The sequence below is a fragment of the Rhinolophus sinicus genome, linkage group LG04 (assembly GCF_036562045.2).
Source record: "Rhinolophus sinicus isolate RSC01 linkage group LG04, ASM3656204v1, whole genome shotgun sequence".
NCBI classification, from domain to species: Eukaryota; Metazoa; Chordata; class Mammalia; order Chiroptera; family Rhinolophidae; genus Rhinolophus; species Rhinolophus sinicus.
Window position 1 is genome coordinate 59,437,229 of NC_133754.1, and position 20,340 is coordinate 59,457,568.

General features: G+C 37.6%; 3 pseudogenes; 1 reads left to right on the forward strand and 2 right to left on the reverse strand.

Annotated features, from left to right (window-relative positions):
* Positions 1–1,856: 1,856 nt before the first annotated feature.
* LOC141566974 (serine/threonine-protein kinase PLK4-like) lies at positions 1,857–2,481 on the reverse strand (annotated as a pseudogene).
* LOC109452810 (serine/threonine-protein kinase PLK4) lies at positions 2,480–3,242 on the reverse strand (annotated as a pseudogene).
* A 5,807-nt stretch (positions 3,243–9,049) lies between these two features.
* On the forward strand, positions 9,050–19,743 carry LOC109452811 (structural maintenance of chromosomes flexible hinge domain-containing protein 1; annotated as a pseudogene).
* Positions 19,744–20,340: the final 597 nt, after the last annotated feature.

Below are 20,340 nucleotides of genomic sequence, written 5' to 3' on the forward strand. Positions count from 1 at the left end.
ATCATCCTAAGTCCCTAATTTATATTAGAGTTTACTCCAGGTGTTATACAGTCTATGGGTTTTGAAAAATGTATAATGACATGTACCCACCCTTAAACTGTCATACAGAACAGTTTCACTGCCCTTCGATAGATGATTGGATACAGATGTGGTACATATATATATACAGTGGAATATTACTTGGCCATAAGAAAAGATGAAATACTGCCATCTGCGACAACATGGATGGATCTTGAGATTATCATGCTATGTGAAATAAGTCCGACAGAAAAAGTCAAGAACCATATGACTTCACTCATATGTGGTACATAAAACTGAAAGCAACATTTCTCTTGAATTAGTGAATTCCAAAACGCTAATTCAAAAAAAATACGTGCACACCCATGTTTATTGCAGTGCTATTCACAGTAGCCTAGACGGGGAAACAACTGAAATGCCCATCGGTAGACAACTGGATTAAGAAACAGTGGTTCATTTATACAGTGGAGTATTACTCAGTTATAAAGAAGAATGAAATCTTAACCTCTTGCAACAATATGAATGGGCCTAGAGAATATTATGCTAAGTGAAATAAGTCAGACAGAGAAAGACAAATATCATATGATCTCACTTGTATGTGGAATCTAAAGCACAGACTAAATGGACAAACTAAACAGAAATAGTCTCAGAGATATAGAGAAAAACTGATGATTGCTTGATGAGAGGGGGTAGGGATGGGGGAGAAGGTGAGGGGATTAGACAGTACAAATTGGTAGTCACAATATTGCCATGGGGATATGAAAGAGAGTTTGGGCAATATAATCAATAATGTTGTAAAGATTGTGTAGGGTGTCAGATGGGCACTTGTCTTATTAGGGAAACCACGTTATGGACAGTGTAGATGCCTGACCACTGCACTGTACACCTGAAGTAGAAGCTGAATAATGTTGAATGTCAGCTGTAATTTAACATATGTATATGTAGTCATGGGATGTGGAGTACAACATAGGGAATAGAGTCAATGGAATTTGTAACAGCTATATACGATATCAGAGGGATAGTAGATTAGGGGAGGAGGATATCACTTTCTGAGGAGTGTAAATATGTAACTATTACATTGTTTTGTACACCTGAAACTAATAATAATAAATAAATAAAACCAAAAGCAACAAACAAACAAGACAAATAAACAAATAAAAACTCATAGACACAGACAACAGTTTAATGATTACCAGAAAGTAAGGGGGGTGGGCAATGGTAGACGAGGGCAAAGGGGGTTAAATATGTGGTGATTGAAAGAGAACTGATTCTGAGTACTGAACACACAATATATAGGTGCTGTATTATAGAATTATACACCTGAAACCTATATAATTTTACTAACCAATGTCACCCCAATACATTTAATACAAATTTATTTAAAAAATAAAAATGGCTATAACTACAAAAAAAGTAAATGTCACGGGACAATTTGCAATGAAGGAGGTGCAGAACCCTCCTAAAATGTGGTGCTGTTTCTTAACAGAAGTGGGGGGAAATCATCTGTGTTTCACCTATTCATCTCTCCCTGCCCCCTAACTCCTGGCAATCACTGATCCTTTTACTGTCTCTCTGGTTTTACCTTTTCCAGAATGTCATATAGTTGAAATCATACAATATGTAGACTTTTCAGATTGACTTCTTTCGCTTAGTAATATGCACACTAGGTGTCTCCATGGTCTCTTTATGCGTGATTGCTCATTTCTTTTTAGCACTAAGTAATATTCTATTGTCAAGATGTACCTAAGTTTATCCATTCGCCTACTGAAGGGCATCTTAGTTGGTTTCCAGTTTTGGCAATCATGAATAGAGTTGCAATAAACATCCAACACAGGTTTCTATGCAGACATAGTTTTATTTTTCTCTCTTCAAATTATGGATTCCAGTGCTAAACAAATGCAATGACTCTTGTCAGCATGGACCACATATATTTTTGTGCCCTCTTTCAAGCTATGAACTTTACTTTCTCTTATCAAGGAGTAAGATTTCTTAGTTTTTCAGCCATGACTTATATCTTCTCTTTTGGATATTTTTGCCCCATCATAAAATCAAACCTCAAAATCAACACTAGGGTAATTTTTCATCAAAACACATTTACCGTGTCTTGTAAAAATAGATGTGTTTTTAGAGACTTAGATCTTACAAGCTGAACAAATCTATTTCCTCCGGTATTTGTCTTGTAAATTGTCAAGTCTGAACCTACTGATGTTGCCAGGAGCTCACCACATTCTGTAAGCAAGAGATAATAATCATTTGGATAATAAATAGTAATCATATATTCATCACTAGATATATAAACAACTCCTTTAGATACTTTGCACAAACGTTCTCTGAATAAAATTTGTTCACCACTGCCCTTTTGGTTTTCAGTCTGATTGATTTTAACCTGTGAACAGGTAAAGAAGAAGTAATGGTTCACACTATGCATTTCTGATAGCCCTGTGCTGGCTCCACATCTCCTTTATTCAGAAAAAACAAAGGTTAGCGTTTCATAATCTGCCAATACCATTTTATTAAATGTGTTTTTGACTGTGCCAATGTCCAAAGGTGACCTTTATCCAATATGTAATGTATAAAGTGTAGAGCTCATAGACCAAATACTATCCAAGTCCACGTGCACTTTCTGGGGGATATGTAATTAAGAGTTCCACATAATGTATAATGCTTTCTTATGTAGCATTTCAATTGCGTTGCTAGCTCAAAACTGGCAATCTTGAAGTTCACATTATATACAAGTAAGAAGTGAGTTGCTAGTGCGCTTGTATCATGAAAACAATGATACAACATTTTTGTGATGATCTGGTGCATGAAGTCTTAGCTTTGTTTATTGAGAAGGCTTTCATTCTGTTCTTTAGCTACTTGTTCCTTTTCCTGTTATGGTATTAGGTTGTTGCAAAAGTAACTGTGGTTTTTGCAATATTTTTAATCTTGTAAACTGCAATTACTTTTGCACCAACCTAATACATTTCTAATACTAGGCATGCATAATTGCTATCTTCAAAATAGTTATAAAGTTCCAAAGTAGAAGGATATTCCAATGGGAAATGTATTTTCATCTCATGTTAGACACCCTTTACCATTCCAACATTCTTATCTCTTATTTTGAATGCAACTTCTAAACCAGTGTGAGTAGACTCAGCTCTGTAGACACCAGCAAATTATTGTTTACTGAGCAAATTTCCAACCTTCAAATTGCCCATCTTCTCTCCCATACTGATCACCATATTTTAGGTACCAGCTCTGTTCCTATCAGGTTCCGCTCCCATTAGTTTCAGCTCCCATGGCTGCAGGTGGTATGGCAAAAGCACAGCCAGTAATAGGTCTCCAAGTCATCTTCCAAGTCAGAAACATTTTGAAATGGTTGGGCTGGTTGCCCCACATAGTAGTAATGGGAACAAATACAGGTCTTATTACCACCCCACCTCCACTGCTTTCTTATTACTAGAACATAATAAAAAGCCATTCATGACTTGGAAATGCATGTAATCAAGTATTATTTTTATTTTACTTTTTTAAAATTTTATTATATTTATTGGGGTGACATTGGTTAGTAAAATTATATAGGTTTCAAGTGTACAGTTCTAGAATACATCATCTATATATTTTATTGTGTATTCATCACCCAAAGTCAATTCTCCTTCCATCACCATATGTTTGACTCCCTTTACCTTCTTCTACCACCCTCTTGCCCACTTAGCCTCTGGTAACCACTAAACTGTTGTCTGTGTCTATCAGTTTTTTATTGTTTTGTCTTGTTCATTTGTAGCTGTCAGTTTTATATTCCACATATGAGTGAAATCATGTGGTTCTCAGCTTTTTCTGTCAGACTTATTTTGCTTAGTATAATAATCTCAAGACCCATCCATGTTGATGCAAATGGCAGTATTTCATCTTTTCTTATGACTGAGTAATATTTCATTATACGTGAAATATTCACATCTTCTTTATCCAATCATCTATTGAGGTACACCACATAAACAGCATAAAGGATAAAAATCATATGATCATATCAATGGATGCAGAAAAAGAATTTGACAAGATACAACCTCCATTTATCATTAAAAAATTAATAAAATGGATATAGAAGGAAAGTACCTCAACATAATAAAAACCACATATGCCAAACCCTTAAGTAATATCATTCTTGATGGTGAAAACTGAAAGCTGTCTTCTAATGTAAGAAACAAGACAAGAAGACCCCTTCTCACCACTGTTATTCAACATAGTATTGGAAGTCTAAGCCAGAGCAATCAAGGAAGAGAAAGAAATAAAAGGCATCCAAATGAGGAAGGAAAAAGTCAAATTGTCACTTTTTGAAGATGACATTTTTTTGTATAGAAAACCCTAAAACTTCACCCAAAAACTATTACAAACAATAAACAAGTACAGTTGCAGGATACAAAATCAATGTACAAAAATCCATTGTGTTCCTATCGGCTAACAATGAAAAAGAAGTGAAAACAATTTCTTTTACAATTACAACAAAAAGAATAAAATACCTACCTAAGAATAAACTTAACAAACGATGTGAAGGACCTATACACTGAAAAGTACAAGGCATTATTAAAAGAAATTGAAGGAGACACAAAGAAATAGAAAGATTTTCCATGTTCATGGATTGGAAGAATTAACAAAGTTAAAATGACCATATTACCCAAAGCAATACACAGATTTAATGCAATCCCCATCAAAATCTCAATGGCATTTTAAAAAGAAATAAAACAAAAACATCATCAGATTTGTATGGAATCACAAAAGACCTGAATACCCAAAGCGATCCTGAGAAAAAAGAACAAGACCGGAGGTATCACACTCTCTGACTTCAGCTTGTACTACAGAGCAACGATAATCAAAACAGCATGGTATTGGCAGAAGAACAGACACACAGACCAATGGAATAGAATTGAGAACCCAGAAATAAATCCACATAAATATGGGCATGTGGTTTTCCAATTTTCTCAGCACCATTTATTGAAGAGGATTTCTTTTCTCCATAAAACTAGACTGCTATCTGTCTTTGTACACCAAAACAAACTCAAAATGGATCACAGACCTAAACATAAGACCTAAGAAAATAAACTGCATAGATGAAACCATGTATACTAAACTTATGGACCTTGGGTTTAAAGAGGATTTTATGAATTTGACCTCAAAGTCAAGGGAAGTAAAAGCAAAAATAAATGAATGGAACTATGTCAAACTAAAAAGCTTCTGCACAGCAAAATAAATCATCAACAAAACAGGAAGGCAACCAACCAAATGGGAGAAGATATAAACAACACCTCCATTAAGGGGCTAATATCCAAAATACACCGAGAACTCACACAACTCAACAACAAAAATGAACACTCCAATTAAGAAATGGGCAGAGGACCTGAACAAACACTTCTCCCAAGAAGACATACAAATGGCCAACAGATACATGAAAAAATGCTCAACTTTGTAATCGAGTATTGAATACTTTGATTGTTAAGGTAAAAAGGAGGAGGTTCACTCGTGAGGAAAAATTTTCCTTCAGCAGAGCTTGTACTGTGTAGTGGTTTGAGATACAAGTGTTCTAGAGACGGATTGCTTGGGTTTAGTCTTTTACTTTGCCATACGTAGACTAGCACTGTGGCTTTTGAAAGCTACTGAACTCCATCAGGTCTCAATTTCCTTAAAATTAACTAGTACTCATCTCAGGTGCATTGGAAAAATTAAGTGAATTGATATATGTGAAACATTTAGAATAGTAAGAAGTACATATAAATATTAATTAGTTATTAGCCATATTATTTATATATTGAAAAGTTGCTCTATGAGAAGGTTCCATATGTTAGATAAGTCTGATGTTCATTTGCAGAATTCATATTGTTTATATTTACTTCATGTATTGTATAAGCCTGGGTTGACAAGCAAAGTAACATGTTTGCTTGTTTATTTTATGCTGGAAATCCAGGAGACATTTTGCAATTAAACTGTAGCAATTAATTAAACTTTAAAGGTAAGCATCAACTGTAACCTCCTGTAAGAAACTTTCCACCATTCTTTTAAGTAGAATAAATCTCCTATTCTGTGCCTCTATAAAGATCACACGTTATTTATTTTATTTTTTTAATTGCAGTTTACATTCAATATTAGTTTCCAGTGTACAGCATAATGACTAGATATTTATATAATTTACAAAGTGATCCCTCCCAGTCAGTCTAGTAATATTATTTTTCTTCTTAGTCTAACAATTAGAAAAGTAATAAACCAATGGAAATACAATATGATGTTTTGTGTGTTAGACTATAAGCTGATTAGGAGTAGTGAATGTGTTTTATTAATTTCTAAATCCCAAGTGACTAGAAGAGTATCTATGTGAAAATGAGTCAAGCTGTCTGTGTGTTAATGAGTTCTTCTTCTCTAGAAGTATTCCCACAGAAGCTGGGTATATTTCTTCTTATGGTGATTAAGAGCTCAATCTTTGGAGCCAGAGTATTTGAGTTTACACACTGGCTTTGCCTCCTGTGTTTTTTGAACAAATATCTTAACCTCTTTGCATCTCAGTTTCCTTGTCTGTAAAATGGGGAGGATAATACTACTTACTACATAGAGTTGCTCTGAAGAAAAAATGAGTTAATGTATAAAGATCAGTTAGAGCAGTTATCAGTAGAGAAAGATCTAAACAAGAGTTTGATAAATTGCTAGAGGTTCTAGAGGGGAAGTTCTGCATTGTATGAACCTTTGTGTCTCAGAGTTGACAAGAACTTTACAGACAATCAAGAGACTGTTTATATGCCAAATTTTTAGCCTCTGTGAACTTCCAGCTTTTCAATTGTTTATTGTCATATAAAACAATTTGATGGAAATGACTAAATTCCTACTTTAGCTCATGGATGACCAATTAACTGCATAACTTTCTGCACTAGCTCTTAGATAGGGTATGAGGAGTTCAGTGCCATACGAACTGAAAAATATTTTCTCTGCACCATGTAATATTACATTTAATACATTAGAGTAAGGAAAAATAGGAGGCAAATTACGCATTAGAAACTTCAATTATTTATTGTATAACATTTAATTATAGAAAAAAGGAGATGAAGAATAATTATTTTTCTGAATTTCTTGTATGCAAAGGACAGTTAAGTTCATGAACTCATCCTAGAAAAAATGCTACATACCTCATTGCTGAATATCACTATGGTCACCTTTGAAGTACTCCCCTTGGGAAGCTATGCACCAACACCAGCACCTAGTCCACCGTTCAAAGCAATTTTGGAACTCTTTTTCTGGAATGACCATCAGAGCTGTCGTCATATTACCCTTGATGTTCTGAATGTCATCTAAGTGTCTCCCTTTCAATATTTCCTTTATCTTCAGATAAAGAAATAAGTCATTGGAGGCCAGATCAGGTGAGTAGGGAGGGTGTTCCAATACAGTTACTTGTTTACTGGCTAAAACTCCCTCACAGACAGTGCTGTGTGAGCTGGTGCATTGTTGTGATGCAAGAGCCATGAATTATTGGAGAAAAGTTCAGGCTATCTAACTTTTTCATGCAGCCTTTTCAGCACTTCCAAATAGTAAACTTGGTTAACTGTTTGTCCAGTTGGTGCAAATTCATAAAGAATAATCCTTCTGATATCAAAAGGAGTTAGCAACATTGTTGCAACAAGTTTGTGAATTTAATTGTCAGAATTTTCAGATGAATTCTCCTCACTTTGTGGAAAACAACATGTGGATGAATATACCACTACAAACTTGTGATTTTACTAGGACACACACAGGGATGAAATTAATTATCATTAATTCTATTCAAATAGGATCCATGTTTAAAGAATTCATTATGTCTAGCTAAAACCTTCTCTTATGGGAGGAGATTACTTTCATCCCCTGGCAACCCTTCTCCCCACAGAGGAGCACTCACTGTGAAGAGCAAAGACCACATGACATGTGATGAAGGAATAGCAGGACTTCTTTAGAAACATATCCATTATTTTGTTGTACCTCTCCCAGTCCAGAGATGAGTTAGAGGAAAATCAGGAATCTTGGTCTCCATTCTTCGGACAGATAGAAGAGAACAGACTCTGAGGAATAAGTGTCACACTGTGGAGAACTTGAAGCCGGGTTTCAGTCTGTGCATCACGTACATAAAGACAGTGCAGTTCAGGGACAACGCCCCTTGCTTCCCCCTCCTTCTACCTCCAAGGTGAGACAGATGTGATGATCTAATGAAGAAGATATGATGCAGGGCAGTGCTAAGAAAACCGAAGATGCTCTGCATCTCAAGGTGATTGAATACTAATTAGGCAGAATTAACTCTGGAGGAGAAACTCCTGATGTATAGCCCTGTGATGGTAGCTGTGGAGCCAGAGTGATCAGCGTAGCAGACAGGACAGGAAAAAAACCTTGGCTTGAAGCCAATAAATGATCCTTAGCGATGTCTTATTTATGTCCTAGTAGTACTGTATAGTTTTCTAACACATTTGCATGACGCTTCATTCAGTTCTCACAGTTACCTTGTGAATGAGGCAGGGCGATTATCATGTTCATTTTACAGAAATACAAAGTAATTGCCTAAGGTCACAAAGCTGATAGATGTCCAACATGGAACCCATGTCTTGGCTTCCTGACTTTCAGTTTAGTGCTTTCTGAACCGCATCAACCTCTAAGACATGGTGATCTTTCTGGTCGTCTCTTAAAAACTGAACTCATGCCCTTCCTCCCGCGTCTCAGTCCAGGGCGGCAGCGCTGGTCTCAGGTCACGCAGCTAGACGTGCGTGGACCGCAGCGGGCGCGGGTCTGAGCGCTAAGAGGAGCGCACCGCTTGCCCACTCCTCCCTGGCAGCTGTGGGCCGCGGAAGTGACGTGGTGTAGGGGTTTGAATCGGTTCCCGGGTGATCCTTGCGCTTGCTGCTGCTGCTCAGCCACGGCCTCCGCAGCGCGCCAGGGTTGAGGCCTCCCGCGGCCGGGGGACTGGAACTGAAGGCACAGCGTGGGGCAGCACTTGGGCCCTGAGCACAGCAGCGGTGGGCACTGGCGGTGCTGTTTTTTTCTCCTTTCCCCCAGTATGGCAGCGGTGGGCGGCGGCGGGCCCTCGGTGGGGACTGGAGAGGGCGGCAGAGGCGACGGCTGACCGGCGCGAGAAGGAGTCGGAGCTCGGCGACCGGGTCGTGCGGGTCGGAGAGTGCTGGGACTATGCAGGATTCCGTGCTTCTGTGTGTCAGACGCTTGGCATGTCACCTGAAAAGAAATTTGTTATTACAACAACAAGTAGGAAAGAAATTACCTGTGATAAATTTGATGAAACTGTTACAGATGGAGTTACTCTATACCTGCTACAGTCAGTGGATCAGTTATTATTAACAGCTACAAAAGAATGAATTGAATTCCTACCTCACTATGATACACTAGTTAAAAGTGTCATGTATGAATATTATGAAAGTGAAGGACAAAAATCCTTTGCCATTTGCTCTTGCAGAATTAATTGACAATTCATTGTCTGCTACTTCTTGTAACACTGGAATTAGAAGAATACAGATCAAATTGCATTTTGATGAAACACAAGGAAAACCTGCCATTGCAGTGATAGATAATGGAAGAGGAATGACCTCTAAACACCTTAACAACTGAGCCGTGTATAGGTTGTCAAAATTTATAAGGCGTCATCAAAATGGCAGCGTGAGGTGAGCCTCTGTAAATCCCCCCTGGAATTTACAACTAATCGAACAACTCTAACTCCACAAAGGACTTCCTGCACATCAGACAGGCAAGACGAAGAGGTCCACTACTGAATTCACCTAAAGGTGGGAGAATCACGTGGGGGAGGGGAGGGGGAGGAGGGAAGGGAGAAGTGCGGAGATGGAGCTAAGCATGCGCAGGACACAAACCTAGCTCAGTGCTTCGAGCTCGCTGCATCCCGCAACTACCGCACCTGCAGGAGAGGGAAGAACTCGGACTGCTAGGGCTCTGCTTATGGCCCACAGGGCTGAGGGGACAGCATATAACACGGCTGAACCCAACGCTCACAGCAGAGACCTCAGAGAAAAGACTGAGAGAAGAAGACTGAAAACAGTGGTTTAAGCCCTCACTGCCAAGCAGAGAACGGAAGCCTTAGGCACTGAGACTAGCTGCCCCCTCTCTACCCTCCATGAGCTCGCCCTGCCCTCACCTGCCTGGTGCTAGAAGTGGAACAGTAGCAGTGTCAGATTAAAAGAACAGAATATTTGCTGTTCTGAGAACTGTGGGCCACAGACACAGATTTGCAGCCAAACTAGTTCCAGCAAAGGGGAGAGAGATGTGGAAGCAGGACTGGCTGTGGTGGTTGGCCCCAGCATTGCTCTCGGCCACCTCTCACAACTCACCCCACCCCTGTCCCCACCTATCTGGGCGGATCCCTGCAGTAGTAAACAGAACTGCTGAAACCAATGGGCTCTGAATCTGGTGCAAGAAGAGCATTGGAACTTCAAAAGCTCTCCGCATACCCAGGTGAACTGTTAACAGAGGAGAAACCCATCTCCCAGGGAATCCCCCCATTATGTGAGAAGCTGGAATAGTGCAGAGAAAACATAGCACTACAGTGTGAGAGAGAAAAAAAAATGCTGCAGTAGGAGAGAAAATAAAACATTCTACCAACAAGTACTGGAAAACAAAAGAAAGACCTCTTCCTATCAACCTGTTGCAGAAGCCACTCCTGTAGATGTCTAGGAAGAGAAATAATAAATCAGTAATTGCCATGAATAACCAAGGCAACAAGACAGCTCAGAAAGAAAGTGAAAAGTCTCCAGAAAAAGAACTTAAAGATATGGAAATATGTGACTTAAATGACAGAGAATTCAAGATTGCAGTTCTTAAAAAACTCAACGAGATGCAAGAAAACACAGAAAGTCAGTTTAATGAACTCAGAAACACAATCAAAGAACAAAATGAACATTTTACCAAAGAGATTGAAATTTTAAAAAAGAACAAAATAGAATTTCTGGAGATTAAGAACACAATAGAAGAAATTAAGAATGAAATAGCCAGCTTAGGTAGTAGAGTTGACCAGATGGAGGAAAGAATCAGTGATATTGAAGATAGAAACTTGGAAATGATATGGACGGAAGAAGAAAGAGACTTGAGACTTAAAAGAAATGAAAGAACTCTACAAGAACTCTCTGACTCCATCAGAAAGAACAATATAAGAATAATGGGCATACCAGAAGGAGAAGAAACAGAGAAGGGAACAGAGAATATATTCAAATAAATTGCCGATGAGAACTTCCCAAACTTGTGGAAAGAACTGGATCCTCGAATCCAAGAAGCAAATAGAACACCTAATTCCCTCAATCCCAACAGGTCTTCTCCAAGGCACATTGTATTGAAGCTGTCTAAAAACAACGACAAAGAAAGAATCCTCAAGGCAGCCAGGGAAAAGAAGACGGTAACCTACAAAGGAAAGCCCATTAGATTATCATCAGATTTTTCAGCAGAAACTCTACAAGCCAGGAGGGAGTGGAATCAAATATTCAAACTACTGAAAGAGAGAAATTATGAGCCAAGAATAATATATCCAGCAAAGATATCCTTTAGATATGAATGAGGAATAAAGACCTTTCCAGACATACAGAAGCTGAGGGAATTTTCTAATATACGACCTGCACTACAAGAAATACTAAAGGAGGCTGTTCAACCACTATCAACAGGGACAATTTGTGGCAACCAAAACATAAAAAGGGGGAGAGTAAAGGCCTGAACCGGAATATGGGAATGGAGAAAGTAAGCATGATGAAGAAAATGGAATACTCTAAATATCAAACTTTCTTTTACATAAACTTAAGGGTAACAACTAAAAAAAAAATTCAGAACTGAAATATATACTGTAATAAAAGAAGAAGAAACAGAGGGAAACATCATAGAATACCACCACACAGAAATAATAGACAAAAACAAAATGGCAAAGAAACAATGGAGACACAGCCTTACCAGAAAACCAAAGATGGAATGATAGGAAATCCTCATATATCAATAATCACCCTAAATGTAAATGGACTGAACTCACCAATAAAAAGGAACAGAGTAGCAGATTGGATCAAAAAACTAAACCCAACCATATGCTGTCTCTAAGAGACGCATCTCAGCTACAAGGACAAGCACAGACTCAAAGTGAAAGGGTGGAAATTGACACTCCAAACAAATGGTATCCAGAGAAAATCAGGTGTAGCTATACTGATATCAGAGGAAACAGACTTCAGGGTGAAAAAGGTAACAAGAGACAAAGATGGACATTTCATAATGGTAAAGGGGACTATACAACAAGAAGACATAACAGTTATCAATATTTATGCCCCCAATCATGGAGCACCAAAATATACCAAGCAACGACTAACAGAACTAAAGGGAGAAATTGACCAAAACACAATTATACTAGGGGACTTAAATACATCATTGACAGCTATGGATAGATCTTCCAAACAGAAAATAAATCATGAAATATCAGCCCTAAATGACACATTAGATGAAATGGACATAATTGACATATATAGAGCACTTCATCCTAAAACATCAGACTATACATTCTGTTCTAGTGTACATGGAACATTCTCAAGGATAGACCATATGTGGGGACATAAAATCAGCCTCAGCAAATTTAAGAAGATTGAAATCATACCAAGCATATTCTCTGATCACAAGACTTTGAAATTGGATATCAACTGCAAAAAGAAAGCAGGAAAAAACACAAATACATGGAGATTAAACAACATACTTTTAAAGAACGACTGGGTCAAAGAAGAAATTAGAGGAGAGATCAAAAGATACATAGAAACAAATGACAATGAAAATACATCCTACCAAAATTTTGGGGATGCATCAAAAGCAGTTTTAAGCAGGAAATTTATCTCATTACAGGCCTATCTCAAGAAATAAGAAAAATCCCAAATAAATAACCTCATGTTACACCGTAAAGAACTAGAAAAAGAAGAACAAGTTGAAACCCAACGTCAGCAGAAGAAAGGAAATAACAAAAATCAGAGCAGAACTAAATGAAATAGAGAACAAAAAGACAATAGAAAAAATTAAAGTGACAAAGAGCTGGTTCTTTGAAAAGATTAACAAAATTGACAAACCCTTGGCTAGACTCACTAAGATAAAAAGAGAGAAGACACTAATTAACAAAATCAGAAATGAAAAAGGGGAAGTTATCACGGACACCACAGAAATACAAAGGATCATCCAAGAATACTATGAAGGACTATATGCCACCAAATTCAATAACCTAGAAGAAATGGACAAGTTCTTAGAAACATATAGCCTTCCAAGGCTGAACCATGAAGAACTGGAAAATCTAAACAGACCGATCACCAGTAATGAAATTGAATCAGTCATCCAAAACCTTCCCAAAAGCAAAAGTCCGGGACCAGATGGCTTCACTAGTGAATTCTACCAAACCTTCAAAGAGGATCTAATACCAATCCTGCTCAAACTCTTCCAAAAAATTGAAGAAGAGACAGTACTCCCTAACTCATTTTATGAGGCCAACATTACCCTGATACCAAAACCTGGTAAGGACAACACAAAAAAAGAGAACTACAGACCAATATCTCTGATGAATACAGATGCAAAAATCCTAAACAAAATTCTAGCAAATCGAATACAACAATGCATTAAAAAGATTATTCATCACGACCAAGTGGGGTTCATCCCTGGGGCACAAGGATGGTTCAACATCCGCAAATCTATCAATGTGATACATCACATAAACAAAATAAAGGACAAAAATCATATGATTATATCAATTGATGCAGAAAAAGCATTTGACAAGATACAACATCCATTTATGATTAAAACACTTAACAAAATAGGTATAGAAGGAAAATACTTTAACATAATAAAGGCCATATATGACTAGCCCTCAGCTAATCTCATAATTAATGGTGAAAAAATGAAGTCCTTTGCTCTACGTTCAGGAACACGACAGGGCTGTCCCCTAGCACGTCTGCTTTTCAACATAGTGTTGGAAGTCCTTGCCAGAGCAATCAGGCAAGAGAAAGAAAGAAAAGGCATCCAAATTGGGATGAAGAAGTTAAATTATCACTCTTTGCAGATGACATCATGCTATATATAGAAAACCCTAAAGACTCCACCAAAAAGCTATTAGAAACAATCAATGAATACAGTAAAGTTGCTGGCTACAAAATCAACATACAAAAGTCCATTGCATTCCTATATACTAACAATGAAATCTCAGAAAAAGAAATACAAAACACAATTCATTTTGCAATTGCAGCAAAATGAATAAAATACCTAGGAATAAACTTAACCAAGGATGTGAAGGAACTATATGCTGAAAACTATAAGACATTTTTGAAAGAAATTGAAGAAGACACAAAGAAGTGGAAAGACAGTCCATGCCTGCTCATGGATTGGAAGAATCAACATAGTTAAAATGGCCATATTACCCAAAGCAATATACAGATTTAATGCAATCCCCATCAAAATCCCAACGGCATTTTTTAAAGAAATAGAACAAAAAATCATCAGATTTGTTTGGAACCACAAAAGACCCCGAATAGCCAAAGCAATCTTAAGAAAAAAGAACAGTATTGGAGGTATCACACTCCCTGACTTTAGCTTGTACTACAGTGCTACAATAATCAAACAGCATGGTATTGGCAGAAAAACAGACACATAGACCAATGGAATAGAATTGAGAACCCAGAAATAAAACCATATCAATATGGACAGATAATTTTTGACAAATGAGTAAAAAACATGCAATGGGAAAAGACAGCCTCTTCACTAAATGGTGCTGGGAGAATTGGATAGCCACATGCAGAAGAATGTAACTGGACTGCTATCTGTCACCATGTACCTAAATTAATTCAAAATGGATCAAAGACTTAAGCATAAGACCTGACACAATAAACTGCATAGAAGAAAACTTAGGTACTAAACTTATGGACCATGGGTTCAAAGAGCATTTTATGAATTTGACTCCAAAGGCAATGGAAGTAAAAGCTAAAATAAACAAATGGGACTATATGAAACTTAAAAGCTTCTGCACGGCAAAAGAAACCATCGACAAAATGAAGAGGCAACCAACAATTGGGAGAAGATTTTTGCAAACAGTGCCTCCGATAAGGGGCTAATATCCAAAATATACAAGGATCTCATGCAACTCAACGAAAAAACAAACAACCCAATTGAAAAATGGGCAGACGACCTGAAGAGACATTTCTCCAAAGAGGACATACAAATGGCAAATAGACATATGAAAAAATGCTCAACATCACTAATCATCAGAGAAATGCAAATAAAAACCACAATGAGATATCACCTCACCCCAGTCAGAATGGCTATCATCAACAAGACAAATAGTAACAAGTGTTGGAGAGGCTGTGGAGAAAAAGGAACCCTCATACACTGTTGGTGGGAATGCAGACTGGTGCAGCCGTTATGGAAGGCAGTGTGGAGGTTCCTCAAAAAATTACGAATAGAATTACCATATGACCCAGCAATCCCTCTCCTGGGTATCTACCCAAAAAATCTGAAAACATTTATACATAAAGACACGTGTGTTCCAGTGTTCATTGCAGCTTTGTTTACAGTGGCCAAGACATTGGAAACAACCAAAATGTTCTTCGATAGATGAATGGATAAAGAAGTTGTGGTATATATACACAATGGAATACTATTCGACGGTAAGAGAAGATGATATAGGAACATTTGTGAGAACATGGATGGATCTTGAGAGTATAATGCTAAGCAAAATAAGTCAGACAGAAAAAGCAAAGAACCATATGATTTCACTGATATGTGGTATATAAACCAAAAACAACAAAAGAATAAGATAAACAAATGAGAAACAAAAAATCATAGACACAGACAGTAGTTTAGTGGCTATCAGAGGGTGAGCGGGGAGAGGGTGGTAGATGAAGGTAAAGGGGATCAAATATATGGTGATGGAAGGAGAACTGACTCTGTGTGGTGAACACACAATGGGATTTACAGATGATGTAATACAGAATTGTACACCTGAAATCTATGTAATTTTATTAACTATTGTCACCCCAATAAATTTTAAAAAAAGGAAAAAAATTTCAAGGCAACGTGACTTTGAAAGTGACCATTCAGTGTTGTTCCACCAGTACCTGTGCCACGCAGTTTAAATAGTGATATTTCCTATTTTGGTGTTGGGGGCAAGCAGGCTGTTTTCTTTGTCGGACAATAAGCCGGAATCATAAGCAAACCTGCAGATTCCCAAGATGTTCATGAGCTTGTGCTTTCTAAAGAAGATTTTGAGAAGAAGGAGAAAAATAAAGAGTCAATATCTAGTGGATATATTAGGAACAGAAAGTCATCTGATTCTGTTCACATTACAAATGTTGGTAAAAGATTTCTACATTATCTTATCTCAGAGGAGAAGGAAAAAGATGGCTTTACTGCTGTGGTTATCACAGGAGTACAATCAGAACACATACAGTACTTGAAAAATCATTTCCATCTTTGGACAAGACAGTTAGCGCATATTTATCATTACTATATTCATGGCCCAAAAGGAAATGAAAAACGTACATCAAAAGAAGTTGGACCTTTCAGCAACACTGATATTGAAATTTCTGTGTTTGAAAAGGGTAAGGCACCTAAGATTGTCAACCTAAGGGAAATACAAGATGACATGCAGACGTTGTATATAAACACAGCAACTGATAGTTTTGAGTTCAAAACTCATGTTGAAGGAGACGGTGTAGTGGAAGGGATTATCTGATATCACCCTTTCTTATATGATAGAGAAACTTACCCTGATGATCCATGCTTTCCATCAAAAAAAGATGAAGACAATGATGACGATTGTTTTATACTTGAGAAAGCAAGAGGGAAAAGGCCTATTTTTGAATGTTTTTGGAATGGACAACTAATACCATATACATCTGTTGAAGACTTTGACTGGTGTACTCCACCTGAGAAAAGAGGGCTTGCACCAATTGAGTGCTACAATAGAATTGGGGCATTATTCACTAATGACAGATTCCAGGTCAGCACAAATAAACTGACTTTTATGGATCTTGAACTAAAATTGAAAGATAAGAACACGCTTTTTACAAGGATTTTAAATGGACAGGAGCAGCGAATGAAAATTGACAGAGAATTTGCTTTATGGCTGAAGGACTGTCATGAAAAGTGTGACAGATACAAGTTTACATTTTTAAAGGAATAATTACACGTTCTGATCTTCCTTCTAAAAAGCAGGGCCCCGGGCCACATACTCAGCAATAGAATGGGATGGAAAAGTATGCAAAGCAGGACAGCTGGTCAAGACAGTCAAGACACTTCCTCTCTTTTATGGAAGCATAGAAAATTTTTTTCTTTATGGTGATCATGATGGAGAAGTATATGCTACAGGAGGAGAAGTTCAAGTTGCAATGGAACCTCGAGCACTGTATGATGAAATAAAAACTGTGCCCATTGCAAAGCTGGATAGAACAGTTGCTGAAAAAGCTGTAAAAAAATACATAGAAGATGAAATGGCAAGGCTCCCTGATAGATTGTCAGTAACTTGGCCTGAAGGAGATGAATTATTGCCAAATGAGATTTGGCCTGCTGCAACCCCCATTGGTGCATTAAGAATTGAAATACTGAACAAAAAGGGGGAGACAATGCAAAAGCTTCCAGGAACAAGTCATGGAGGGTCACAGAAACTCCTCATTGAGCTCAAAGTTATACTACACTCTTCAAGTGGAAATAAAGAAATCATTTCACGTATTAGTCAACATGGAGGAAAATGGCCTTACTGGTTTAAAAAAATGGAAAATATTCAAAAGTTGGGGAATTATACATTGAAATTGCAAGTTGTATTGAATGAAAGTAATGCGGACACTTATGCTGGAAGACCTTTACCATCTAAAGCAATTAAATTTTCTGCTAAAGAGGGTAAGCCGGAGAAATTCTCATTTGGTCTCCTGGATCCCCCTATTCGTGTTGGAGTTTCATTCAATATCCCTCTGGAGTTTCAGGATGAATTTGGTCATACTAGTCAACTAATAAATGATATTCAGCCAGTTCTTGAAGGAAGTGATTTATCTTTACAATATGAAGAAATAACCAAGGGACCAAATTGTGTAATTCAAGGTGTTATAGCTCAGGGCCCTGTAAATTCTTGTCAAGGCAAGAATTTTAATCTGAAGGTTATTCTGCCAGGTTTAAAAGAAGACTCACAGATTTTGAAAATCAGATTACTACCAGGTCCCCCTCATCGATTGAAAGTGAAACCTGATTCTGAAATTTTAGTTATAGAAAATGGAACAGCTTTCCCATTTCAGGTGGAAGTTTTGGATGAATCAGACAATATAATAGCACAACCAAAATTAATTGTTCATTGTAAGTTTTTAGGTGCTCCTAACCTTCCAGTCTACACTGTGGATTGCAGTAGTTCTGGAACGAGTATTTTATCAGGATCTGCAACTCAAGTTCAGAATATTAAAAAAGACCAGATGCTTAAAGCTAAAATCGAAATACCTAGTTGTAAGGATGTGGCACCTGTGGAGAAGACTATTAAGTTGCTTCCCAGTAGCCATGTTGCAAGATTACAGATATTCAGTGTGGAAGGACAAAAGGCAATCCAGATCAAACATCAGGATGAGGTTAATTGGATATCAGGCGATATTATGCATAATATTATTTTTCAAATGTATGATGAAGGAGAAAGAGAAATCCATGTAACATCAGCTTTAGCAGAGAAAATTAAAGTTAATTGAACTCCTGAAATTAACAAAGAACACTTGCTACAGGGTCTGCTTCCTGATGTACAAGTACCAACATCTGTAAAAGATATGCGCTATTGTCAGGTTTCATTTCAAGATGTCTTTGGAAAGTGCATTTACAGTAAGACCCCTTACTGATGAACCTGAACATCTAAAGTGTGAGTTAAAAGGAGAAAGAGCAGTACAGATGGGCCAAGAGCTTCAAGGAGGAATAGTTATAATAGTTACAGATCAGTATGGAAATCAGATTCAAGCATTTTCATCAAGTTCTTTATCTGCCTTGGGAATTGCTGGAACTGGACTTGATAGCTCACAGTTGAAAACTACTTTTCAGGAAAATACACAAAGTGTAAGAGGCATCAAATTTATTCCAGGTCCTCCTGGAAATAAGGATCTTTGTTTTACTTGGCGTGAGTTTTCTGACTTTATTCGAGTGCAGCTAATTTCTGGACCACCAGCTAAACTACTTCTGGTAGACTGGCCAGAATTAAAGGAGTCCATTACAGTGATTAATGGAAGAGAATTACAGAATCCTCTCATTGTTCAACTTTGTGATTAGTGGGGCAATCCAACACGCATACCACAGGTTAAAATAAATCTAATAAAAGCTAACAGTTTAAAGCTTACTCCTTCAAACCAACAGCATGAAACAGATGAAAGCGGCAGGGCTAATTTGGGAGTGTTCGGTGTTCAGGCCCCTAGAGGAGAACATACTATTCAGGTTAAAGCCATCTATAACAAGAATACCATAGAAGGACCTAAAAACCCATTCATCTGGATGTTAAATATGACAAAGATACTTCCTTTTTACCAGGGGGTACTTTCACTGATTTTATGATTATTGTTGTTTCTGAAGATTAGTATCATTAAAAATATTAGTCCAGCATGTATTTCCATGAAAATGTGGAAGCTCTCTAACAATGGGAACCGACCACCAGCAAATGCAGAAATATTTAGTTGTACTAAAATAAAAGATAATGACAAGGAAGATGGCTGCTGCTATTTCAGCTTTCTGTGTCCTTAAGAAGTCTTTACTGGGCCGGGCCGGTGGCTCAGGCGGTTGGAGCTCCGTGTTCCTAACTCCAAAGGCTGCCGGTTCGATTCCCACATGGGCCAGTGGGCTCTCAACCACAGGTTGCCAGTTCGATTTCCCGCAAGGGATGGTGGGCTTCACCCCCTACAACTAAGACTGAAAGGACAACAACTTGAAGCTGAACGGCACCCTCCACAACTAACATTGAAAGGACAACAACTTGGAAAAAATCCTGGAAAAATACACACTGTTCCCCAATAAAGTCCTGTTCCCCTTCCCCAATAAAATCTTAAAAAAAAAACTGAACACATGTGCACACACATATATGTATTCTGTATGTATGTATACATGCATGCATACTTTTTGCATTATAAACTTATATATGGTCATTGAAGAAACATTGGTTGGAAAATAAAGAAGAAAATGTGTACCATCACCTAAATAATATTATCATTGACATTTGATGTATTTTCTAGGGAATCAGGTGAAAGTTTGCTATGAGCAGGAAGATTCCACTTGATTTCCTTGGGTTAGGGTTTGCTTGAGAAACGATGTAAAAACAGTTTCCAGATGTTTGACTTTAGAAAT